The sequence below is a fragment of the Cebus imitator genome, unplaced genomic scaffold (assembly GCF_001604975.1).
Source record: "Cebus imitator isolate Cc_AM_T3 unplaced genomic scaffold, Cebus_imitator-1.0 Scaffold479, whole genome shotgun sequence".
Taxonomy (NCBI): domain Eukaryota; kingdom Metazoa; phylum Chordata; class Mammalia; order Primates; family Cebidae; genus Cebus; species Cebus imitator.
In genome coordinates, this window is record NW_016107794.1 from 898,515 (window position 1) to 925,776 (window position 27,262).

At 38.6% G+C, this 27,262-nt stretch overlaps 1 protein-coding gene across 1 annotated transcript in view; it reads left to right on the forward strand.

Annotated features, from left to right (window-relative positions):
• The first annotated feature begins 613 nt into the window (after positions 1 to 613).
• The window catches only part of ATP2B1 (ATPase plasma membrane Ca2+ transporting 1), a 118,629-nt gene continuing 91,980 nt past the window's right edge, over positions 614 to 27,262 (forward strand). The window contains exon 1 of the mRNA XM_037732924.1: positions 614 to 761. The gene's annotated coding sequence lies outside the window, so the exon portion shown is untranslated. The remainder of the gene's footprint in view (positions 762 to 27,262) is intronic.

Consider the following 27,262-nt stretch of genomic DNA (forward strand, 5'->3'; position numbering starts at 1 on the left):
GGGCTCGCTCCTGGGCCCTGGAGGGGCGCGGGCCCGGGGGCGGTTCTGGAGGGGGCCCAGGTGAAGAAGGCACCCGCACTTCTCCTGCGGCAGTAATCGCTCTCCTGCCTCCACAAGTCGCGGCAGCGGCCCGGCCCCGTGCCGAAACAGCAGCTGTGACTGACGGAGTCACCTCCCCGCGCGCCTGAGCCACCCCCTCCTCCCCCGCCGCTCCCTCCCGCACCAACACGTCATGGAAACACGGACGTCAGAGCCTCTCAGCCAATCGCGGGCTGCGACAGGAGGGAAGGGGCGCGCTGGAGGGGGCGGGGGCAGCGGCAGCGGTGAGCCGAGGCGCTCAGGGGAAGGAAGAAAGGGAGGGGCAAGCGGAGGCGCAAGTCCCCACCCCCGATCCTCACTCTGGCCACCCTTTCCCGACCGCGCGGCAAGTTCTAATCGCCGGGCGCGCGCTCGCCAGCCGGGGGCGCGCTTACCGGGTCCTCCCCTTAAACGCCCTCCCAGTGCCGCTCCGCTCCCAGTCCCGGTCCGAGCCGCGCTTCCTCCGCGCGCACGCGCGCGCGCGCGCCCGCCCGCCTCCAGGCTCCCCGCGGACCGCGTCACGTGACCGCGCCCAGCCAAGGCGGCAGCGGCAGCAGCGCGAGCTTCGGCGGCGGCGGCGGCGGAGGCTGAGGCTGTGGCTGTGGCAGCGGGAGCAGCTGTGCCGCCAGCGTGGAGCGAGAGGCGTGTGGGTGTGGAGAGAAGGGAGCGCCAGACCGGAACGGGTGAGCGTTCTCCTCCCCCTGCCTACCCCGGCAATCTTGCGGGCCACCCGGTGCAGACAGGGTCCCTGCCCGGAGCAGCGCGCAGCCCCCTCGTGCTCGGCCGTCTGTTCTCTGGTGCCCGTGGGCCCCTCCCCGAGCGGGCCTGGCTGCGGCGCTCACGGAGGGGGCTGCACCCCGCCCGCCGCTGCCGTTGCGGACGGCAGCGTGAGGCCGGCGGAGCTGCCCGTGCCCAGTGAGCGCGGCGCGCCCTGTGTGCAGCTCTGCGGAGCCGAGGAGGCGGGTCCTGCGGGGACGCGGGCGGCCACTCGGTGGCTGCCGGGCTCTGGGCGGGGACGGCCGGGCGCCGCCTCCTCCTCCGCCGCCGCCGCCGCCGCCGCCTCCGCCTCCGCCTCCTCCTCGCAGTGCAGCGTGAGTAGGGAGCCCCGGCTGGTGGACGCCGAGCCTCTCGGCTCCGAGGCGGCCCCATCCCCGAGGTGCAACTGCACCTCCGCGTGGCGCCCCGAGCCTTGCGAGCCGGCTGCGGACGCGCTGAGGACGGAGCCCCCATCCTCTGCGTTTCCTGCTGCCCCTCACTGTCCCGCGACCCTCCTGCAGCCTCCCTTTCCTTCCCCCTCGGAAAATGGTTCCTACTGCCGGGCGAGGTGAGTGGCCGCCGCCGCCCGCCCGCGGCGGGGGCGGCAGGGCAGGTCACCTGCGGGGGAGGCCGGGCGGAGCACCGAGGTCTGGCGTCGCGGCGGGGGTCCTGACAGCTGGGTGCCCCGAGGGTTGCGGCGGATTCGGGAGAAGCTGGTGGGGGCGGCTGGGGCCCCTCACAGGTTGTCTCTTGCTGGGAGATTGTAAAGGTGAGCGGGCTTCTAGCCGTGCACCTCAGCGCCGGGTCCGTCTGGGAGTCGCTGCTCCAGCCCGAGGGATGGGGCTGGTTAGGGCTTCTGGTCTACACCGCAGGTCTTCGGCTTCACTGAGCCGCCTCGGCCGCGCTATAGTCCATCCCGCCACCGGTCGCCCCCGCCACAGCGCATGGTGACCTTGAGGGCACTGTGCCCGGCACTCCCTCTCCCAGCGCCCCGGCGGGGTCACCCCTCTAAATCCTTGCTCTCGGCCCCCCAGACGCACTGCGGGAGGGGAGCGGGGGCCCAGAGTCGGCCCCTGGCCCGGGTGGTTGGTTGGTGCGTGTCAGGACGGTGATTTCCCGGGAGTTGGAGAACCGCCTAGTCTTTCTCCTCACGCCTTTCGTCTGGCCCCCCCAGGATGTTCACATTTGTTTCCGATTCGTGTTTATTCACTTAGTTTAAGAGGAAAAAGCCTGCGCCCCCACCCCCCCTTTTTGGGAAGGAGTCTGTAGGAGGACTGTGTTCCAGTGGCAGGGGTGTGGGGTGGGGGGTTTGCTCCCTTTATCTCATCCTGCGGGAGAATCCTGTGGCTAGGCTGGTTAGCGACCCCTGGTTCTGCGCCGCGGTCACCGCCAGGTTGGTCTCTGTGCGCATTTCATTCACCAGTTTTCTGCGGGACTCGCAGCGCTGGGAGTGCTCGCACCCTGTACGGTGCTTGGCGCGGAGGGGAGGGCAGGGCGTCCGGGTGGGTTAAGGGGGTCTGCAGATCCTTGGAGGGCTCGACCGTCCTCGGCAGGCTTGTACTTACCTTTCCCTTGGGTTAGAGCGCTGCAGACAGCCACCTTTCGCTTCTGTGCCCGCTACTTTTCTGGGTTTCTTAATAATCTAATGGCTTCTCTTGGTATCGATTGGTGTTCGTGATAAATTAGCTACATGTTTCTTTTTCATGCCTGTGTAGGTATATGCATATATCTGAACTTGTCTGCCTTTCAACATGGAAGCCCTTGTTATGTTTAACCTCCCCCACCTGAGGACAGTCTTATTTTAAAATAAGGCTCTTGTTTGGCGTGGATGTATTTTATAAGTACTTCTAAGGGCCTGGTTTGTATGAGGCTGTCATCTGGCAGAGGGTGTGTAACCCTTTGGATGATGGCCCACGTGAGTGAATGGAAGGCCTTCACCACTAGCCCTGATGCCAGCCTGCCTGAAACTCCCTGTCCTTGTGTGTGGCAGGGGCGGATTGGGGGAATTAAAAGGGATTGGAGGAGAATCTGCTTTTTGTACATGTGTGTTTCATTTGGGTCCTCCTCCCCCCAACCCTTTTATCCTTCTGATGACTTCACATTTGAAGTAAATAGAAACATTTCTTAATTGGGAATCTTCGATAACTAGCATATAAAATGGGCTTATTTAGCCATGATTTCAGGAGGACGTTTTAGTTTCTACCTTTCTTTAGATCATGACAGTTAAATTGCTGTAATTAAGGGTGGATCTCTGTCCTGATTTTGGCTTGGGTGTAACTGCAAAGATCTTTGAAAAGTAACTGTTATTTCCTACCATATAGTCTGCAAAAGTGAGTCACATTCGGGTGAGTTGAGGACAGAGCGCCACCTTTAATTTAAAATTTCGTGATTTTCTTGTATTAAAATGGTGAAAATTCGGAGTACGCCTTCTTGATTTTTATCTCAGCTGTCATTATTGGCATCCCCATTTTGACGTATAAGGGGGAATTGTCTTCATTTTTCTGTATTCTCTCATTTCTCACTCTTAGGAGAGAAATTTCTGCAATCGTGTGGGAAATCATAGTTTTTTTTAACTGAAGCTTAAGATTTAATTTAGCATTGTGAGATGAGAAACTAGTTTTGATTTGCGTTTATAATAATGTTGATGGTCTGGATCTTCTTGGTGAAAGAAGAAAAGTAGCAGCTGCTTTTAAATACGTAAACTACCCATTACCACCAAATAAAGGTATCTACCAGCACGACAGTGGTTTTACCGTGTGTGTGTGTGTGTGTGTGTGTGTGTGTGTGTGTGTGTGTTTTAAAGCTGTAGGCCTATTAACAGATTCTAAAATAACACGCAGGATCAGGTATAGTAATTCTTTTTTGTCTGTTGTCTTCCATCAACTTAGCTTTTATGATTTTCTGTTTTACAATTGCTTTTGCTTAAATAATACAAATGAACACTTCGAGCAGGTGTACTTATATTCAAAGTTTAATAAAGACCATGTTAGAAAAAAGTGATTTCTATATGCGGCTTCTCTCAGGTGCATCTCATATAAAAAATAAATGGAAATTTAAATACTTAGAAAACAAATGCTGTAGTGACAGCTGAATTGGTGAGATTGCCTTCCCTTCCCCTCCTTCCCAAATCATATATATAAGGAACACTGTCTCTTTAGACACCGGGTCCTTTTTTATTATTATACTGCAGTTGTTAACAGGAGAAAAAGTATTTAGCTCTCAAGTAATGAATTAAAATGTGGGTATTATTACAAATAGTCTTTCTTACAAACCACAAAATATTACTGCCCTTCTACCTGCATTTAAGTTTTCATTCAACGCTTGGAATTCATCTGTAGACTACTGTAAAGCATTAGCTATTGAGGTATAGGTAAGTCTTTATTAAATTAAAATTAGCCAGAAAATCTGAGATGAAAGATGTTTTATGCTCTTACTGTTATGTATTCTCTGTCAAGCTATGGAATATGGCCCCAGGTTAAAAGATATTATTTGAGCTATTAGATGGATGCATGCAGAGTAATTATTTGTTGTTAGGTATACTTCGATAGAATCCTTGATTTTAGAGTTTACTAATTTCCTTTGTCTGACAGACATGTTAACTTCATTTCAGATGAAACATTCTTACCATGGGAAATGAGTTTTAAAAGGAATGGCCAATTAAAACTATTGGTCTTTTGTAATACTGAACAAAAGAGTATTTGCTTTTTTTCCCTTCCATTTCACACGATTACAGTAAAATTGATGTCTTCACTTTTTTGTTCTGGAATTTTGTAATGAAAGAGCAAAAAACAATAAAAGGTCTAAGGATCAGAAAGCAGAAACAAAGATTTAAGTTTTTGAATCTTGGGTAAGAGTATTGACCAGTTGGAAGGGAATAATTATTTTCTAGTAGCTGTCGTGATATGTAATAAAGGTATTAATAGTAGCTTATTTGGGACTAGGTAGAATCTGAGGTGACATTGCCAGGAAAATAACATACAATAGTTACGGGAATAATTTTCATAAAGTAAAATAACTTTTAAAAATTACGTTTTAACTTTTAGAAATGTTATTTATACATACCACATACATTGTTATCTTGTTAAAATTTTATATTATAGAAATTGTCAAACATGAGAAAATAGAATGATACACCTACTGGCCAGTTTTGACAATGACCAACTCATGGTGCATCAAATTTTATTTGTATCTTAACACAAGAAATGGATCTGTTATAAATGGGTACATAGGACAGGTAATCAAATTGAATTTTTGTTTTATATTTGTAATTTACAGAATACTGTATACTCAATAGTGTCCAATATTTAATTAAATCTGAATGGTCAGTTTTTATGTTCTTCATTGATTCTTTAGCAGCATATACATTTTAATATTTCTGGTGATAGTTTGTGTGTTTTACAGCAGGTACCCAAAGGTAGTGTCTCTCAAATTTTGCTGTCTTCATAAATCACAGACGTTATTAAGTGCTTTACAGTTTTCAGAATGTATTTACATAGTACCTCATTTGATTCTCACAAATGGTAAGGTATGGTAAGGTATGGTAAGGTAGACATTTGTCCTTTTTTTTTTTTTTTTCCTTTCCCCCTGTAGGTAAAGTGATTTGTCTAGGCCCTAAGGTCACATAGCAGTTTTTTTTTTAGCCCAAACTGGACTCTAGGTGGCTTCTAGTTTTTGTTCATTGCTCTTCTCGTTATACATGTTTATGTAAGTTTATGAAAGTTATGTATGGAAAATCAATTCTGATCAGAGTAAATTTAATGATGAAATATAAATAGGTTTGTTTGGGTTAAGCTTTATACATTTAATCATACTTATATTTTGTGTAATGCAAACAGTTTGTATTTTAATTTACTTGACAGCTGAGCGAATGTGAATGTATCTGAAATACTATATTTTTAATATTGTGGATTTTTTTAAGTAAGGAATTTTGATTTCAAAGAACTGTTGGTCTTTGAAATGACTAGGGGTGTCTTAGATCTTGAATAAAAATAAGATGTGCTATACTACAAGTTTCTTCTTTAAATTCCTGCTGTAACTTTTTATGCACTTGTTTTTCTGCTATAACATGTTTATTACCTAAATCTCTTTGAAATACTGATTGGTTCTGTAATGAAATTTAATTTAAAAGGTTCCAAATGGGAAGATTTTAGTTCCTGAAATCCAAAACCTGGTTATAAATCTCAGAAAAAAAGGTGTGGTTCTCCAGCATTAGTGTGCATGAGAGTCACCTGGAGGAATTACTGAAAGTGCAGATTCCTTGGCATTGCCCCTGGAATTCTGATTCAGCAGATATGGGGTGGGGCCCAGTAGTCTGCATTTTGAGAAACATTGACATTGCGTTTATAACTAAGTTAAAATTATGTGGTAGAGATAATGTAAATCAGTAGCAAAGTTTGATTCATTGATGTTGGTGGCTTTTGTGACAATTGTAGAACTGATAAATTAGAAATATTTCTGTTATCTGTGTATGTACAGTCTTTCAGAATATTCATCTGTGATTACTTAAGTTACTTATTAAGCACTGTAAACTCTTAGAGAATGTTCTTTTGTTTTCATGTCTTAATGTCTGCCATTTCCAAATGACTTGGACATCGGGGTTTATATTCATAAAAATAATGCATGCTTATCCTTTCAGTAGTGTGTATTTATGCTTTAGTCTAGCTCTTATCTTTGTTAGAAGAAAAGATTGGATCCTCCTTCGGACTAAAAGGACATAAGTCAGTGGATAGTTCTCATTAATTTTAGTTAACAAGAAGCTGCTCTTTTAAAAACAGCAAGTAGATCTTCCAAGAATATTAGTGAGAGCATGTTAATTGATAATCTACTATTTTGTGCATTAAAGTCGAAGTTAACTGCTGTCTCACTTAAATGTTAAATAACAGTTTTTGTAGTTCAGCAATCTACTCCAACTTTTGGAACTATTTTATCTAATACTACTATATACCACGTGAATTACCTGCCTTTAATAATTTTCCTCTTTAAGACCAGTTTTAAAATGCAGTTGTTTTTGTTTCATTTATAAAAATATAGTAAATAGCTTGTACCTGCATTTAAAATATATTTTATAATGAGAATAATTTCAAAGCAGGTTCATCCCAAGACTGTTTGAACCTGTTTTTGTTTGTTCCAAAACTTAAAGTCTTGTTGGCTACACCTTAAGGTATATTTAGGAATCATAGATTGTAATTTACTAAAGCTTATGGTAATCTAAATTAATAAGTATTTTTGGCAGAGAGTTCCAAATAAACTATGGGTACTTTTTTTTTTTTTTTTTGCCATATTTCTAAAAGCGATTTATTATTATTATTATTTTTACTTTTAGGACAGTGTCAGCTATTCCAAATAGTATGTGGTGTTCTTAGTTACCTTTTTGGTAAGAATATTTGGTATTTCTAAGTACAGTAACTTCCAACAATATGGTTTCTTAAAATATGGGATACCTGTTTTTGTATTAATATTACTGTCACCTGGGCCTCTTGGGGAACAAATAAAGATAGTTTTGAATGAACCAATGCTTGCTTACACTGTGAAATCTGAGATTACACTGCCTAACTGTAAACTGGCATGACTACTGTACAGACCTGATAAATTTAGGAGTCAAATTTATGTTTTCTAAAAAAAATAGGTCTTAAAAAAAGATTTGACTGTTTAACTTAAAAGATGCTTTTAAAATAATTTTTTGTTAGCAACCTGGATGTGTTATTCATCATATTAACCCTGTGAGTGAGTTCTCTCCCAGGAGGATTTTAAATAATAGTCTTGTATTCTCAAAACCCTCAGATCTGCTGCTTTAATATACCTTACATATTTGCGCCAGAATTTTCTTTTGTTTTTCAATAACCTGTTTTAAACCACAGTTTCTTCACTAAAACTTTTATTGGTTTTTTAATTTTTATCAAGACACAACTTGACTCTAAAGGCCTTTTAATTAAGTAGCTCAGTGTTTTCCAAAGTGTGTTTTAGAACACTGGTTCTGAAAAATATTAATAGGGATTTCCTGGGGGACAGGGGCGGAAACCAAACCCCAGGATATGCTGGTTTATGCAGTTCTCCATTTGGAACTTCTGTGATACTTTAACATGCTAATAAGGGCTCAATCTATCTAAATGTGTGTAGTGTTTTGTCCTCTCATTTCACAAAACTCCCTTTAGTGGAGCATCTCACCTGTTAACTCTCTGTATTACCTAACCAGGATCACTGCCTTGCACAACTCCAGGGGGTGCTTTTCACATAGAACACAAAATGAATTGTTTCCTGGAGTTGACAGCAGTGTTGCATACTGTAGTATTGCTGACTATCCACTGTGTGACAGTCTTAGAGTCTGGTGGTCCCTTATCCTGTTGTGAATATGTGCGTGTTTCTCCTCTCACCTGATAAGACCCTTAGGGGCCAGATGCAGTGCTTGATGCCCAGAAATCCCAGCACTTTGGGAGGCTGCTTGAGGCTAGGGAGGAGGTCGCTTGAGGCCAGGAGTTCCAGGCTGCCTGGGTGGCAGAGCAAGAACCTGTTTACAAAACAAAAAAACCAAATTAACTGCCACATTGAAATTCAGAAGTGGAAAAGTCTGCCTGTAGAGAAGCTAAATTCTACTGTCCTAGTAACATTCTATGAAATGTATGTAGCTATATCTACCAGAAGTAAAACATTGTCTTAACGAACCTATCTGAGCAAGTTGAAATTCCAAACGTAAAAAGCCTTTAAAAATCTCTCAGAAAAAGTTCCTTAATCTTCTCTAAGGTAAAGGTTAAGCTTTATCTTAACAGAAGCTATACAATGTCTAAATCCTAAACCAATATGCCAAAAAAATAGAACCTGAATATTTGCTGGATAAAGTTCTATGTATCCTCATATAGAACCCGTATCTTATCTCAGCTCTTTTATATTATCTCCAAACAAATTACTAAGACAAAACGACAATAAATGGGAAGCATACAACCCAGACTACAAACATAGAGGACTTCAGACAAGAAAATTTGAGAGATGATGGGAAAGGGTGGACTAATGCTGAGTTTTGAAGAATGGACACATTTAGACAGACTGAGCGTCGTATCATTGCTGCCGTTCTGTGAACTGAGAGCAAACTTAGCTTATGAACTGCTACAGAATCACTAGGCATCAGGGAGATGAGTAGTTACATGGTCTGTGTTAAAGTATAGCAATGGGTTATTCTTCCAGCTGACTTCCAGAGGTCAAAGAGGAAAGCCTGTATTTGATTTTGTCATGTCCGTTGAACGCTCTAGTGATACATAGAGCAGTAATTTTAGACATTTAAGTAACTAAGGATTTATATAGCTTTATATTAAAAAAAAACGCTTGAAAAAATAAGAGTTGTTCTCTGGAAATTACTCATTTTCCCATGATTAGCACAGCTGAGATCCTGCAGGTGCCCTGCTATTGAGTGTTCTCCCAACCTTTTAGATTTTATAGATCTAATTGTTGGTAAGGTATTGTGGAAGGAGTGCTAAGACTTGCTCCTGCTTTAATTAAATTGCAGTACTAATCATAATAAAGTTGTTGGTCAAAGAGTAGCACAGGAGTGGCTTTGGAAGTGAAGAAAATAAAAAGAAATTTGAAGGTAGAGATGAATGAAATCAGCAAAAGTGAAATATGTTAGATTAGTAAGTCCTAATGTTTTTCTACTGGGACACTCAGGGATGATACTGGTATATACTCCCATGTTTCCTTGCTAATACCTAGATTTTTTAATACCTCTGCTAAGAGATTTTTAATTTCTTTGCTATACTTCTGTCCTTTTTTCTCTACTCATGCTCAAAATCAAGTAACTGCTATAACTACTCTTTTTTGTTTGTTTGCTTAAAAAGTGACTCATGAGCTTAAGGTAACTTAAGTATGGACACTCCTGACAATACCATAGTGGAGTACTGAGTTAAAGGATACTGGTGCAAATAGAGGGCTGAAAACAAGGAAGGTCAGCCGGTGAAATGGGAAAGAAATATGACAAAGCCTAGGAAAGGGAGGTAGGTCCTCCAGCATCAAACCTTCTGAATGCCAAGTGTCAGAAAAACAAGGATTCATCAATCAACCTCTTTCTGCACTCACAGTGGATTTAGTATAAAATTTGTATTACCCTGTCTTTGGTCCGGCACAGTGGCTCGTGCCTGTAATTTCAGTACTTCGGGAGGCTGAGGCAGGAGGATTGCTTGAGAACAGGAATTTGAGAGCAGCTTGGGCAACATGGCAAACAACCCCATCTCTACCAAAAAAAAAAAAAGCTTTAGCCAGGCATGTGGTATCCTGTACCTGTAGTTCTAGCTACTCAGGCTAAGGTGGGAGGATTGCTTGATTCTGGGAGGTAGAAGTTGCAGTGAACTGAGATTATGCTGCGGCACTCCAGCCTGGGCAACAGAGGGAGACCCTGTCTCAAAAATAGATGACCCTACCTTTGAGCTTAAGCACCACTGTTTTATGTACATAATTAAATGCTGGAACCCAATTCTCTCACCTCTGGCCCTTCTGCTGACAGCATTCCTTTTGCTAGAAATACCTACCTTTCTCAGAGCCTGTGTCTCCTTTGATTTTGGTTTTTACTCTGTGATGTATTAAGGACTCACCAGATTTAAATTTGAAATTTATCTTCGCCACTAAAAAGCCTATTGGTCATGGATAAATCAGTTGGTTTCTTTGTTAACTCCTCAAAAAGTCAGGGGGTTTTGATTTTTCTCTCTTGGAAATTTGGCTTTTAACAAAATTTGTATAGCAAAAACAGGGACACACTCCCCCCCACCCCAGACTTTCTTTTCAACCATTTAGTTCTTTATTCTGTCAGGTCTGCCTTTCAATTTTGTCTTTTAACTACTTTATCATCATTTTGATGTTTCATCTGTGATATGCTGTGATTCATTTATGAAGATAAATACATTTATTGAAAAACTAAATTACCTAAGATTTCAGCTAAACAGGTGGCATATTGCTGGCATTTAACTCTGTTCCTTGCCAAATATATATTAAAATGAGAATAAGGGAATTCTTTTTTAAAAAAAAGTCATAGCTACAAGGGAGAAAAGAAACCCACATCAAAATTTTAGAAGGAGCTAACTTAATTGACTCAAAAAGCTGAACTGTGATAGAAAAACCCAGAAACAAGTCAGTTTATAGACTTCCTTGAGAGCTCAGAGCTGGGAAAACATGGTGCCTGTGGTGAAGAGGGGACAGTGGGGCAAAATGGGAGGACTGGTTGAAATTTTAGGAACTTGATACCCAAATATCTTTCCCTCTCTTCTGTAGCTCTGTGATCTCTCTTCCTTCACCCTTGCAGAAGGCTGGAAGCTTACTTTCTGGAGAAGGCTACACACCAGGAACACAGTTGAAAACCAGGGTGCCACACTCAAAACTGAATGTTTACATATTTAAGATCGCCAGTCTTCTTCCCTCACCTAGCTTTCAGGATTCTGGCCAGAAGAGAAGTGTCTTACCTTATCTAATCTGACCAGCTCAAGGTAAAAGATCTCAAGAACCTGACGTTGGCTGTGTCTGTGTCTCCTAAAAAAATGTCCCAGTCAGATCACCTTACTGTGAAACCCATAGTTATAAAGCCATACCATATTAATATTAATATTAGATTGATCAATGAGACAGAATGTTAACATCGATATCCAGGACTTGAACTCAGATCTGGAACAAGTAGACTTAATTCACATTCATAGAACTCTCCACTTTAAATACACAAAATACACACTCTTATCAGTACTACATCACACGTATTTACAGGTTTAAATGAAATATTGGTTGGCTGCTTGTTAATTATTTTCTTCCCTCATTTTTTTTTTAAATGTCTCTATTATTAAACACAATTACAGGCATATCCAGCTTTAGACTGCATTCTAGCCCGAGCAATAAAGCAACGCCCCTGTTCTCTCTCCCTCTTCCTCTTCCTCTTTCTTCCTTTCCTTTATTCTTTTTCTTTCTTCTTTTTTTTTTTATTCTTTTTCTTTCTTTCTCTCGTTTAAAAAAAAAAAAAAAACAAGTGAAGGAGATATCCATTCTATAGGACGGATCGCATTAGAAACATATCCTCTATCTACTGAATTTTAAATAGCTGGCCCGTATGGGCTCTTAACAAATGTAGACTTGATTAATGTTTATGTTATAATAACTCAATCCTAATATGAATTGAACCCTAGTTATCACAATTTGTAATAAGGTTTTCACTGTTTCAAACTTTGCAAAATTATAAAAAAAATAAAGCCATACCTTTGAATTCAGAACTTCTGTTTAGCTTGTGTCCTTTTTCTCATAATTAAACAAATTTGTTAACAGTCTTATTAAGATAATTGGCATAGAGTAAACTTTACATTTAAAGTGAAAAACTTGAGTTCTGAGGCATGTATATATTCCATTGAAATTGCCACCAGTCAGGTAGTCATTCCCCTAAATTTTTTTGCCTCCTTTCCTCAGGCACCCCCTGATCTGCTCTGTCGCTATAGAATAATTTGACTTTTCTGGAATTTTATGTACATGGAATCATACAGTATGTGTTCTTTTTTGGTCTGCATTCACTCAGCATAATTGAGCTTCATCCATGTTGTATATATTAATAGTTCTTGTTATGGCTGATGTGGATTCACTATATAGATACACCAGAATTTGTCCTTTCACCTATTGATGGACATTTTGGTTCCAGTAATGTATAGTCTTTTCCTATTATTGAATTGTAATTTCTTTATATGTTCTTGATAAAGTACTTTAAAAAGCATTTGTGTTTGTGCTGGGCATGGGAAGAATGGTGATGAAAGATATGGGTGGATCACTTGAGGTCAGGGGTTCGAGACCAGCCTGGCCAACATGGTGAAACCCCATCTCTATTAAAAATACAAAAATTAGCCGGGCGTGGTGGCATGGGCCTGTAGTCCCAACTACTAGGGAGGCCGAGGCAGGAAAATTGCTTAAGCCCAGGAGGCAGAGATAGTGAGCCAAGACCGTGCCACTGCACTCCAGCCTGGGCAACAGAGTGAGACTCTGTCTTGAAAAAGCAAGCAGTAGCTTTGTAAGCATTGTTCGTAAACATTGTTCGTAGAGATGGAGTTAGAAACAAACAGCTGAACAATTTGAGGGTACTCACTTCAGAGTAGAAAATGAGATGGGGGATTAAGAGGACAGCTGATATTTACAAAAAAAAAAGCCTTATGAATCTGTTTTCTAAAACAGATTTTATACCTGTGTAAGTTTGTCAAACTGAAAATGAATGCATATATGAAATAAGTTTAATGTGTGGATAACCCAGATATGTCATCTGTCATTCATGTCCTGTGTCTTTGTGCAGTCTTGTGCCATTTAGATACACAACTCAATTTTACTTTGGGAAAAAATAATCCATTTTTACAAAAGCAGAAATGAGCAATGTGGACATGAGGGAACATTCCTTTAGTGAAGACAGTCTATGGATAACTCAAGAGTCCCCTTCCTTAATTTCTCCCTCCAGTCATCCACCACTTTGAGAATCCAGATTCCTCATTCCTTTATTGTATAGAACAGTTGGTTGCTATTTGGTTTCTTGAGTCTTCCCCTGGGATTCTGACCTGCCATATCGCAAGCTCATAAAGACAGGTAAAGACATTTTTTCTAAATAATGACATATAGCCCACTCCCTGTTAAGAGTCTGGTGTATGATTTCTGTTTCTTCATCTGGATAAGGTCAAATTCTATTCCCCTCATTAAATTTCTGTCTTCCTGTTAAGGAACTTGATATTTGAATTTCTTCTTGCTCTTTTTTTTAAAGGAAGTAGAATCTCAGGAAAACAACAGTCATTTCTTAAGAGATGTTAGAATTTAGAAGGTGAAGAAACAAAACTAACGTTCTTTTGTCAACATGCCATGAAAAATAGCTCCAAAACACGCTAGTTACTTTGACTAAAGGGAATTTAAGATTATTGAATAAAATGAACACTTGTGTAGCTGCCTTTTACCTGCTGGTACTGTTCAAAGCAATTTACTCATACTAATCTATTTAAATAAGTGGGTTCTGTGTAATTTATGGATGAGATACTCTCTATAGAAAAAGATGAAAAGGGCTATTAATAGTTTTAAAGGGATACCCTAAAATACAGTGACTTACATAACCATTTTAACAATTAGAAATACTATATAATGTTTGGAAAATATAGGACAATGTAAAAGTGAAACAAGTCCCTCATAATCCTACATCTGAGAAATAGCTTTAACACTTTAATGTTTTTGATCTTTTGAAAACTTACCTATTAACATCCTTCAGATAATGTAGGTATAATTGCATTCTTTTAAAAAAACTTTGTATTATTTTCTCATGTTATTGAATTTTTTTCATTGGTATCATTTTAATGAGCATAATGGCTATTCCTTTGTTATTGGATGTTTTGATTTTGAATTTAACATCTTTATTTGCAGATGTTTATTTTCATTTTTGTTTGTTTCCTCTGTAATTACTTGATTTAAAGGATTTTGGTAGTTTGTGATCTTATGACTAAAATTTTCTTGCAGCCTTTCTCTGAGACTGGTCAGATTTTTGGCAGACTATCTTTTTTTGCTGTGTCTACAGTATGTCCCACTCATTTTTAGGTCTCTGCTTTACTTTTCCAAATTTCTATAGCACTTTTAAAAATTCATATTTTGTTGTTTACATATTTGACACCTCCGTGAGATGTTCAGTTTGGGAGCAGGGACTGTTCATCTATCATTCACCCTTGGCACAATGCCCTGTTTACACCTGTGAGGTTGTTAATGATTCTTCAATGAGCCTCTTGTGTCTGGTCTTGAGCTTGAATCCATTGACACTGGACTTCTGTAAGATGCTTGTTTTGTCTCTTAGAAACTGTAGCATGCTTGGGATGAGAACTTATCACAGGTACTGTTTCTTTTAACTTTGAGCTGAATGATATGTCAGCTGAATGACACAAAGATGGGAAATATTTTCTTATAACTATGTTATATAAATTTAATTTTTTGTGAAACAAGAATTAAATTTATATAATTCTAAAGAGCAGGATAGACTTTACTAAATAGAATAGAATACTAAGAAGCAGCCAATGGAAATGGATATTATTATTTAAAAATGCCAAGGAGTAGAGGTTTTTGTAAAATATTCCCTAACAGAATAATGTGTCTTTATTTTTTTAATAGCAGAGGAAAATGCAACTACAATTGAAGAGTTAATCCAAAGAAGTTAAGTTTCAGTATTGTAAACGACGTAAAATTTTATGGAAATTTAAAAGTGTCTTGGGAGGCTTTTCTTGTGACATCATATATGACTTTTTAAAATTAGTTTTAAATTCTGATTTCCAGTAGAAAATTTCAGATTTGGGATACTTTCTTTTAAGAAATATTTACCTGATTGCTATGCTAGATGGTAACTACTGTGACCTGCTGAGAAGAGAGACTGTTATACCACAGCTTTAAGTCAGCCTTGCTCAGTGTGTCTGGTGTTCTTTCTTGGTTTCCTTTTTTGTGCAGTGATTCATCAGGTGCTGTATGCTTCCAGAACTAGTGTAAGTGTGTGCACATGTTTCATTCCTGGTCTGTGATCTCTTCTATAATGAATAGGCGTATATTGTTTCCAGCTATTCTTAACACTAATAAAGAAGAAAAGCATTCTAGAATCTGCTGTCAAACCTTCAAACCTCAATAGTTTTGCTACCGTTGTATCCTAGTCTTATAATTCTTTTCTTTATAATAATAATAATTATTATTATTATTATTTATTTATTTATTTATTTTTTGAAACAGCGTCTTGCTCTTGTCGCCCAGGCTGGAGTGCAGTGTCATGATTTTGACTCACTGCAGCCTCGACCTCTCCAGGCTCAGGCGATCCTCCACCTTAGCCTCCCAGGTAGCTGGGACTATAGGTTTGTGCCACCATGCCTGGCTAATTTTTGTACTTTTTGTAGAGATAGTGTTTTGTCATGTTGCCCAGGCTGGTCTCAAACTCCTGGGCTCAAGCAGTCCACCCTCCTTGGCCTCCCAAAGTGCTGGGATTACAGGCGTGAACCACTGAGCCTGGTCAATTCTTGGATTCTTGATAGTGATCTCTGGCCTTCTGTCACAATTATATTTGGAGGGTTTTCTTAGTTGTGCTGAGCTCTGCTTGTACTTCTGCACACAGCCTAGGTAGCAAGCCAGGCTATCAGTTTTTCATAATGTCAGACTTGCTCCTCCTGTCTCCCTTCTTGAAATATACCTGTGGCCCTAGATTTAAATTAAATGTTTCCACAAGTGGGAACTGTGTGGGTTTAAGGCCTCATTTCTGAATGGAGGGAAAGCTTCTCCTTTAAGCAGATTCTTTGGCCATGCCCTTTCAATATATTTGATACCAGGTAACCCCATAAGGAGGATACCCCAGGGAATTGAAAAGAAGAAACTGAGTGGTTTGGGGGATGCAGAGAGATTATAGTTTAATCTAGATCTGCACATGTACACAAGGACTTTGAGATTGTCATTAAAAGTCATAGATTATAGCGGCATTGGATTTTTTAAAATTAAGTTGATAGCTGTAAGTAGGATACGAGAGGAAGAGAGAATAGGAGAGATTATGTAGTTCATTGAATATAACTTTTTACGTCTGGTTAGTAGATATACATTTCTCTATATATTTGAACATTCAGTCAAATATTTCTTTTGCCTGCTCAAGTAATTCTTAATTACTTAGAATAGTTATGGGTGTAAAAGGATGAAATGTGTCAAATTAATTGTATCATGGCATTCCTTTGATTTTGAGGTCAATGGAAACCAATCTTCTTGTCCTGGAATGTAACTTGTTGGACTAACTGCTATCTGGAGTGCTGCTGGAATAGGGAGGAATCAAAGAGAAAGCAGAAATAGAATAAGAATGGAGAGAGGTGTAGGATAATTTTTCTCCCAGCCTAAGGCTATTATTTATCCAGTTTCCTGAACCATGTAAAACAAAGTAGAGAACAAGGAAATTGGCAGAAAAGTCCTCTAAGAAGCCAGAAGTTCATGCATCAAGACTCACAGCATCTCACTCCACTTCAGATGTTTTCTTGGGGTATTTACTCATATTTTAAATACATTTTTGTAACATTTTGATAACTGTCTTGCCAGCACAGTGCAGATGAAAGGGAGCAAATTTGAGAAACTAGAAAGACTATTTAGAAGCAAGCACAAGTATCACAGGAAATAATTGAAAATTGACATCTTAGGGGTGAAAAAGAAGGTTTTTAAAGTAGAAGATAAGAATTCATAAAACTTAGTAGGCATGGATAATTCGGCTGAAAAACAATGGCTGTGTGCTGCTCTTCTGTCTGGAATATCCTTATCCAAACTAGTCATTTTTTTAGGTCTTGTTATGAAACTCCTTCATGAAGTACTTCTGTCCTATCCAGAAAGCTAGGTGCTTATCATTTAGATTATTCATGAAGTTAGTACTTAATGAATGAATGTGTCAAGTTAAACTCTGAGTCCTCAATACTGCCCCATTCCTGCTTCCGCAGTGGTTACTTCTCATCATAGCAGGAGTTCTTCTATTAAAGACATGGCTAGCCTGTTCATTGTTTATGCCTTTGTAAATCATACTCCCCTTGCCTAAATTCCTCACATTGCAAAATAGGACTCTTCATTCAAGACTCACTTTAAAAATCAGTTCTTTGATAAGGCATTGATTGCCCCAGCTTCCCTGGTCATAGTCATTTCCTTATCTCTGTTGCCATCTTCATATTAAGTCAGTATTCTGAAATAACAGAGAATAAATTATTGGCTTAATAATAATTGTAGGGAGTAAAATGAAAAATTAAGTATAAATTCAGAAATACTTTTACTGACAGAAGCATACAGTACATCCTCAGTGTGGTCAATAGGTTCTTGGACACTGCTATGTTAAGTGAAATGACATGTAACAGAACCAGTTTTACATAGACTAGTCGATATAAACAAGAATTAAGTTCTTATGGCATATTTATTATCACAAAAACATTACCAAATATCTGATACTAAACACTGAAATAAATGTAATCCCTTATATACATTTAAGAAAGATTAATAAAACAAGATAACCCAATTTTTGGTGAATTAGTGAGTGACAGTCGTCATAGTAGGTAGTGGGTTAAATCAAAGAATAAATGTTTGCTAAGTGAAAATTATAAGGTGCCTACCACCCAAAGTTCAGAAACAACCATAAACATAGCAAGCTTGCAGATTGCTTTCATACCACATCATATATTGTAGTGCATTTGTATGATTATTGTACACTTTAATAATTTTTATTTGACAATAATTTGTAATTATTCATTCATTCTTTCTCTGACCTGATGATTTCAGTTCAGGGTCATGAGTGGCCAGAACCTTTCCCTGCAGCATATCTTTAGTATGTGGGAGAAAAGCAGAATACCTGTAGAAAACCCATGTAGATGTAGGGAGAAAGTGAAGACTCCATATAGTCATCCTAGCCTGGAATCGATTTTTTTTTTTCTCATCAATGTTTTGATGAAACCATGTTAAATGAAACATTATTCAAGGATCCGCTCTCATCTAGGCATAGTCCGTTTTCTTCAATACCGAAAACTTTGAGTCTAAGCCTGAGTTTTAAGTCAACTAAATCATTTTGGCCTTTGTTTAAGAATAACATCATGGTAGCATATTTCTTTTTTTTAATCTATGTTCTTTGATCTTCTTTAGCAGCTTTGTCATTGACCTATAACTTTGAAACTTAACAAAGTATATAGTTTGCATTTGAATTTCCTGCTGGTTAATCCCAGCTCTTTAATTGTCTTTGTGTTTTTAATTTTTATTTTTGTCCTTAATGTAATAGTGACCCTGAGTACTAATGCATAAAAAGGAAACACTGTCCTTTCTTAGTTTGAAAATTCTGTGATTTTCTGAGTTGGCAAATTCTTTAATTGCTTTGCCTGACTTGTGACAGGCAATCTGTGTATAAGCTAGCTTTTGGTTTCAGTGTTACTTTTTAATTATAGGCTCCTAAAAGATATTTTAAACAAAAATTAGGGATTCAAATTCCCATAGACTCAACATAGAAAAAAGGGTGGAATTTCCCATTTTGTGGGCTAAGAATGCTGGGAAGTGGAAAGAATGATTATTTGAGTCAGGGAAATATGGCTCTGAAGTCTGTCTGTTTGCAAATCTGTCTCCCTAGATAAACTGAGTTCTTCAAGGGCTGGTTGTTGATAGTTATGTTGGGACCTAGCGTAATACATGATGTGTATTATAAGTCTTAACAAACTGAGTAATAATCCTGAGTGATCACTTTATGGTTTATTATGTTTGACTTTTACAGATTGTCCGAGATAAATTCTGTGGTACGTTGTCAGGAGATTTTTATGTAAAATATTTAAAATAATGTTTTGTCTTTATAATGATAAGTTTTAGCTTATGAAATATCTCATAACCCAATTTTGGTGAATAAATAAGTGCTTTTGACATGGAGAAGAGTTTGCGTATTATACTAAAAACAGTCACAGATTTCAGACCGTTCCTTAAAGAAAATGGAGTTGGGTTATAGGCTTTTAATATTTGAGGTCTTAAGGATAAAGAATTAGTTAGAAGACTGATTGTATTAGAAGCATGTTGCATGTGACAGTTGGTATCATTTAATCCGTATAATAACCTTCTAAATAAGATGAAGATTTCTTTCTCTGTAGACAAAGAAATGAGTCTGTTTACATGCCCAAATGCTGAATGGCAGAAAGGCTTGTGGGTCCAGCTCTCCAACTCTAGTCCACTGTTCTTTGCTATACACAGTTGAGCCTCTTACATGTTACCAGAAGTTTGAAATAATTTCAAGAGCTAGATTTTTTTTTTCCTTTTTGGAATTAAAATGATCTTGGATGATTCTTGAAGTGCTTGCCTAACTCACCCAAAGATTGATGGAAAATGTACAAGAGGCTAGGGATTTGGTTTATTCTTATTGATTCTAAATATTGACTGTAAAAAAGCCAGATTTAAATCCAGTTCTCCTTGGGTTGTGGGAATATTGTACCACACACTTAAAGTGGCAAGCAGTGAAGATTTGATATTATCCTGATTTTAAAGGGAGAATTTATATTACAAGAAGTTTTAGGAGAAAATAGTAGTTGTTGATGAAATGTGGTATTTCCAGTGGTACCAGGGGAAAATAGTTAAGGTCTGTAGTAGATAAACATAAACTCAACATCTTAGAAAGCATTCATGTCAAAACTAGTAAGTGGTAAGTAAGTAATAAATAATAAAATAGATATTTATTAGTTTTTTCTTTGTTTGTTTGTTTAAAAAAAGCAAAACTGTTTCATTCAACCCACAAGAATGAGCAAGTTCTTTTGGCTTAAGTTGTTGACATTCTGAGTTGATTCAGGAGATCCTGTGTTGTAAGACACTGTAGTGCCTTACCTCTGATAACAATATTTGTTATATAATTTTTAGCAACATCCCTATACTTAGAATGTGTGAGCCACCCGCTTTATTAATGAAACTTGTTTACATAATTAAAGCATTTATTACAGACTTGTTTACATTTATCTTAATGATAAATCTTCCCAAAAAAAAAGTAGATTTGCTGTCATTGAGGATATTTTCTTTAAAAAGTATCTCAAACTATAAAAGAAATTTCAAAAAAGCAGAACAAGTTTTAAGCAATGGCAGCATTATTAGAATGATTTAAGTTAATTAATTCATGGTAGAAAAATAAACATTTATTAGGCTATATATGTTCTGGTGTTCATTTTGAAATATCTTGTTATTTATAGTTATACTGCATACTAAGCAGCATATAGGACATGGTTTAGAATATCTTCAATATTCAGTAAATGCTTACCACAAAGAATCCTAGCATCCAGAAAGTTCATAACTGGGGTTTCCATACATTTTATACCTGAACTGTAGAAAAGTAAAGCAGTTGATATTAATTTATTAAAAAGCTGAATTCTAGGTTTGTGATAGGATTAGTAGAAATTCAATTCAGACCATTACAACTTCTGTATTTACAGTATTCTCCAATTACATTTAATATTTAGAAAACATTTGCTAAACTTTTGATATTCAGAAAATATTTGCTAAACTTCTGTATACATGAATTTGTGTGTACTGTGTGTATGAGGAAGCATAGATGAAAGTGAGGATACAAAAAGTATCTCCATAACTAGTTTATAATACATTTGTTTAAAATAGACAAATATAAGTCTACAAATATATAGCAAATTAAACGATAGGTAAGGAATAAGAAACCATGTTGAATACGGGCCAGATGTGGAATAAGGCAGCCCCAGAGCTACAGATTGGGAATTTAATGTTTTAAGTTCCCTCTCAGAGTCATGATGGTTGTTAGTGCTGTTTGGGGCCAGAAAGGCAGGCCAGATGGAAATGCCATTTTACAGTTATTTCCAAAGTTTTGTAAGTGTGGTAGTTTGGGAGACCAGAGTGAGTTTATACTCAGTTGTTGGAAGACCCAGTTTCCTTCTGAATCAAATAAAGTTTAACTTTTATTTCATGTTTAACCTGCATTGTAAAATTACATTTTTTTGGAAACTGGTAATTTATGAGAATAAGAAATCAGGACCAGGTTGCCAATGAATAATTTTTTTTTAAATATGAGTGTTCTAAGTATTGTATAGGACATACGTGAGATTACAAAATTATTTGTTAATGATATGAAATTTAAATTTAACTGGGCGACCTGTATTTTATTTTGCAGCCCTGTTAAGACCAGACAAGAGAAGCTGAAATATAGACCATACCTGAGGTTTTTTGTTTGTGTTTTTGAAACGGAGTCTTCCTCTGTCGCCAGGCTGGAGCACAGTGGCGCAGTCTCGGCTCACTGCAACCTCCGCCTCCCGGTTCAAGCAATTCTTCCGCCTCAGCCTCTCAAGTAGCTGGGACTACGGGCGTGTGCCAAACGCCCGGCTAATTTTTGTATTTTTAGAAGAGATGGGGTTTCACCATGTTGGCCAGGATGTCCTCGATCTCTTGACCTCGTGATCCGCCCGCCTCGGCCTCCCAAAGTGCTGGGATTACAGGCATGAGCCACCGCGCCCGGCCGTACATGAGTTTTGAAAAGAATGCTAGCCTGTAATCCCAGCACTTTGGGAGGCCGAGGCGGGCGGATCACGAGGTCAAGAGATCGAGACCATCCTGGCCAACATGGTGAAACCCTGTCTCTGCTAAAAAAAAAAATACAAAAATTAGCTGGCGCGGTGGCGTGCGCCTATAGTCCCAGCTACTCAGGAGGCTGAGGCAGGAGAATTGTTTGAACCCGGCAGGCAGAGGTTGCAGTGAACAGAGATCGCACCACTGCACTCCAGCCTGGCACCTGGCAACAGAGCAAGACTCGGTCTCAAAAAANAAAAAAAAAAAAAAAAAAAAAAAAGCTTGCATTGAAAACAAAGTCTAAAGAGCATCTGTCTATTGCCAATCAGAATAGGTGGTTTTTAGATTCACCGAAGTAAGTGAATGTGGTGAACTAAGGTTCTGAACCATCAAAGTGCATTTAATAATGAATCTAAATAACAGCTAAGATTGAGGCTTCTTCCTGTGTATTTTTTTGGTAAAGGAACCTATAAGCAAAAGACATGATTATCCCTAAGTTCATGGATGGCAAAACTAATATTTTATACTTGGGCTGGGAGATAATGAGGATTTGGGGGATAGACAAAGAACTTTAGCGCTAGAAAAGAGCTTTGAAAACCTGGTCCACCCTTTCTTTTACAGATGAGAAAACTGAGTGGCAGGTACATAGCAACCTGCCCTAAGATCCTACAGTAAGGATGAAAGTCCAGATCTGACTCCCAACTTAGTGCCTCTTCCACCGTTCAATGTTTTAGCTTCCCCAAACGTGACAAAAGTAGTATTCATTCAACAAAGTATTTGAGTGTTAGCTGTATGTAGTGCCGCCTATACTTTCAGATACTAGACTGGATGTTGAGGAAAATATTGGCCAAAGCAGGTAGTCTCTGACCTATATAAATTGAAATTTATTGTCTGCCCATTTATTTATCATAGTTAGTGCCAAATGAGCAAGACTTAGGATAAAATAGTTTCATTAAAGTGTGCAGTCCAGAGCTAGAAGTCTGACTTCTGATCCCTGGAGCTCACTCCCCTGTTCAGCAGTTTATAATAGTTGTGAAAAAAATTTATGTACGTCTCCAGATATTTTATAACCTAAAACATTTGTGCAGGTAATAGTTTGAACCACTGCTTCATTTATGATTCACTCAGTTATCCTCAGTAATGAAGAGTAACATTGATGAGACCTCAACAGTTGTATGAAATAAAGTGCTGTAAAGTCATCACTTGGCACTGTGAACAGACAAAAACCTGACCTTGGCTGAAGGCCATATCTTCTCCTTGGGTTAGATTCCTGCTCAGAGCCTTGGTGTGGAATGATGTCTGATTTATAAGAAAGTGAGTGCCTTTTGGTGCTTACATAGGAGTTCTGGAATTGTCAGCACTGTGGTCTTGATTTTCCTCTCCTCACTTGGAGGAGAGTATTCTCACATGTTCTTGGTTTTAGTTTAGTGTAGTTTTTGTTTTTAAATAACTATCTGATTTAGCATTCTACTGTATAACGGGATTGATGGAAAAGGTGATATTGCATATACTATATGAGTTTTGCCTTCCAATTTTGACAGTCCAGGGAATTCTTGTATGTGTTTCAATGGTTTCCAAATAAATACATGAAATATATTTTTGTTTGAGTTAAACATTTAAAAAGTAAATATTATTGTAAGTTGTAAAATACTGACATTGCTGTTTAAGCAGCATTTTTTTTTAATCCCATGTTGAATTTAACCCCAAAATATTAGTATCTTTCTCTCTTAGTAAATAGAGCGTATGGAATAAAACTTAATGTTTCTTGTAGTGAGAAAGACACTAGGTGATTTGATTGACCATTTACTTGGCCATACTGCCTAATAAGTTGAAAAGGGCCAATCTTTTTTTTTTTTTCTTTTAGAAAATACAGTTGTCTCTCAGTCTCCATGGGGTATTGATTCCAGGACCACTCCACCTCCACCCACCTTGACAGTAAAATTCACAGATGCTCACGTACCTCACATAAAATATGTTTGCATGTAACCTACACATCCTCTCATGTACAGAAATGTGTTGCAATTTCGTTATTGTGCAGATGTCATGCAGTGTAGTACACAAACCTAGATGGTGTAGCCTACTGCAGCCTCTAAGCTATGTGGCATAGCCTATTGCTTCTAGGCTGCAAACTCATAGCATGTTACTGTACTATATACTGTAGGTAGTGTAACACAACAATAAATGTTTGTGTATCGAAACATAAAAAGGTACAGTAAAATTATGGTATTACAATCTTATGGGACCATTATCAAATCAGTGGTTTGTCATTATTGACTGAAACGTTATCCAGTGCATGATGGTACTTTGATTGCGTATAATACCTAACACAATTAAATGCTATGTAAATAGTTGTTATGCTGTATTGCTCAGGGAATAACAAGAAAAATATGCCTGTAAACGTTCAGACACAATTTTTTTTTCCCCCTGAATATGTTCTATTTGTGGTTGGTTGGATACAGAACCTACAGATAGGGTCAACTATATTAGTAGCCCCAGAAGGAATATTATACTAAATTAGTTATGGATATGTGGTAGAGACAGGATCTACATATTTTTATCTGGACTAATATTTAGTTTTCTCTTAATGTGTATGTGGCCATTGTAATAACACTTATTGTCACTTTAATATAAATTTATGTGCATCTTTGCATGTATATATACCATATACATGAATCATGTAATTTCATGTTGAGAATGAACATAAATATGCCATGCACTGATGTAGGCATAATGAAACTGGCAATGGCCTTTGTCCAGAGAATGCTCTTAGACCAGTTAGGTTGTTTATGAATATGATTGGTTGGCTATAACATTCATTTATTATGTTAGTATTTCTTAATGAAAGGTGTACTCACTTTGAAACAAATTTTGCTAAAATTTCCTTTGGAATTTTTTTGGAAGGCTTAATGTCCATTACATTGGATAAAAGGCAAAATTCAATTATGGTTTTAAAAATTCTGACTACAAAGTGAAGTAAAAGTGAGTGTACTCAAAAGCGTATCAGTACCTGGCATTCTTATAGTAAGGATGAAGAGAGGAAAGGAATTTAAGAAGGGGGTCTGGTCTTTGCGTAGGGTAAAGAGTAAGTCAAATTACAGTGGATTTTAGATATTGGAACAGCATTATTTAGTACTTGGAAATACATTTCTAACAGCTTAAGCTGGATATACTTTTGGTTTATCTTCTCAAGGGATTAGGGTATAAAATAATCCATCATCTAAAAACGGTGAAAGATTGCCTTGAAGAACACGTGCTAAAGGGAATTTTAGAAAATTTTCTTTCTTTAACAATGTCAGTGTTTTCATTCCATACGTGGAAAGAAAAATATATTAAAATTAAATAACGCCTAAAGCAAAAGTGGATCTGTTAGTCTTTTAGGGCTCCATAACAGAATGCTACAGACTGGGTGGCTTAAACAGAAATTTACTTTCTCAAAGCTCTGGAGGTTGGAATTTCAAGATCAAGGTGTCAGCAGGTTAGGTTTTCTCCTAAGGCTTCTCTCCTTGGCTTGCTAATGGCCTTCTTGTTATGTCCTCACTTTACCTTTTTGCTGGTATCTCTTCTTAAGGACACCAGTTCTGTTGCATTAGGGTCCCACCCATAAGACCTCTTTTAATGCTTAATTACCTCTTAAGACCTTATTGCCAAATATGGTCACGTTGAAATTTAAGGCTTTAAGACAGGAATTTTAGGGGTACACAATCTAGTCTGTAACAGAGAAAGCAAAGAAATTCACACTAAAATGTAATTATAGTCAACCAAAACGTGGTTCACAAACTTTAGCATGTACTAGAATCACCTGGAAGGCTTGGTGAGGCCACGCCCCCAGAGTTTCAGACTTAAGAGATCTGGAGTGGGTCTGAGAATTTGCTTTTCTATGAAGTTCCCTGGTGATACTAATACTGGGAACCACACTTTGAGAGTCACTGGTTTCACATTTACTGCTTTGACTGAGAGAAGTTGTCCAAGAAAACCCCTGAAATAAGGGAAACTGCCGTGAGGATTGGAGAAGGAGGGTAGTGACCAGAGGGATTGCAGTGGGAAATAGAGGAGTGGGAATGTTGGTGCAACACTGATTGCATTTACTCACAGTTACGTTTACTCAATTCAGTGAGTTAAAGAGATACTTTGATTAGGTTAAAAGCAGGCGCTTCTGTTGTCTGTTACAAGAGGAAAATTGACTCTAAGCTTTGTTATTAGGGAACTTAATTCCCATACTATTTGTCACCTCATTCAGACTTTTGGCCAAATGTCCCACTGTTGGTGAGGCGTTCCCTTGATTGTCCTATTAAATTGCATCTATGAATTTGGTGACTGTCACAATAAAACACGGCAATGGCAGAGGCTACAGTGAGAAATACTAATTAGGTAGACTGGTGCCTGAAGCTTGGAATTTAGAGTTTACTTAATTTAAACAAACTTTCTGGGTTTAAAGTATAGGCAGTGACTAAAATTGGATTGTGCTCCAAAAGTTCTCCTTTGTTAATTTAGAAATTAAAATGATTTTTTTTGTAGAAATACAACTGTAAACAGTTGGTCAAAGAAATTCTAAAAGAAAATGAAATCGCTAGTATTAGTAAAATGAGACATGGGAGTCCTGATTAGATTAATATAGGTTAGCAGGCAAGAGGTAGAAAACCCGTTTCCCTCCCCTGTCCAATCTCAAATGGACCAAAAGGAAAAGATTACGTTTTAGATAGTAAACGTAAAACTCTGCATTACTTGCTCTAAAATAACTTTTTTTTTCATTTAAAAATTACTCTTTTCTTGGTGTGACTGATTTTAGCTGGGTGTGGAAACAGTCCTAATTTGTTTTGTAGTCTGAATGACCACTATTTCCCTAATCCTTTACAGGTTCTTGTATTTTAAGAAGTGCATAGGCATGTATATGTTATCTGTGTATGTATGTATAGCTATGTATAAATATATGTGAAACACGAGTTCGTACTGATACCTCCAATTCCAGTCCAGTTCTTCTTTGCCTTCCCCTCATCCCATTTTTGTCTTTATTCCATAGTGAGAAAGGTAGCTCCCAGCATTAGCACATTTAATTCTTGGCCCCTGCCCCAACCTTGTTTCAATTTTACATTTTGAATTTGTAGAACATTAATGTGCTTCTAAAAGTTCAAAACTGCCTACACAAAAAATGTGCAATCACAATTCTCAGTCCTTTCTTTTTCTATCTTCTCGTCCCTGCTCTTTTTGCAAGTAAACAATTTTCATGTTTTTTGGTTTATTCTTTCTGTGTTTCTTTTCCAAAAATAGACATGTTTGTTTTTTTATGTCTTGTTTTTTACACAAAAAGTAGCATGTGTTTTGTACTTTGATTTTTTTTTTTCCTTAATGGATTTATCTTGGAAATTCCACCATGTTGGCTTGTAGACATTGTCCTCATTCTTTTTTACAGCTTTATGGT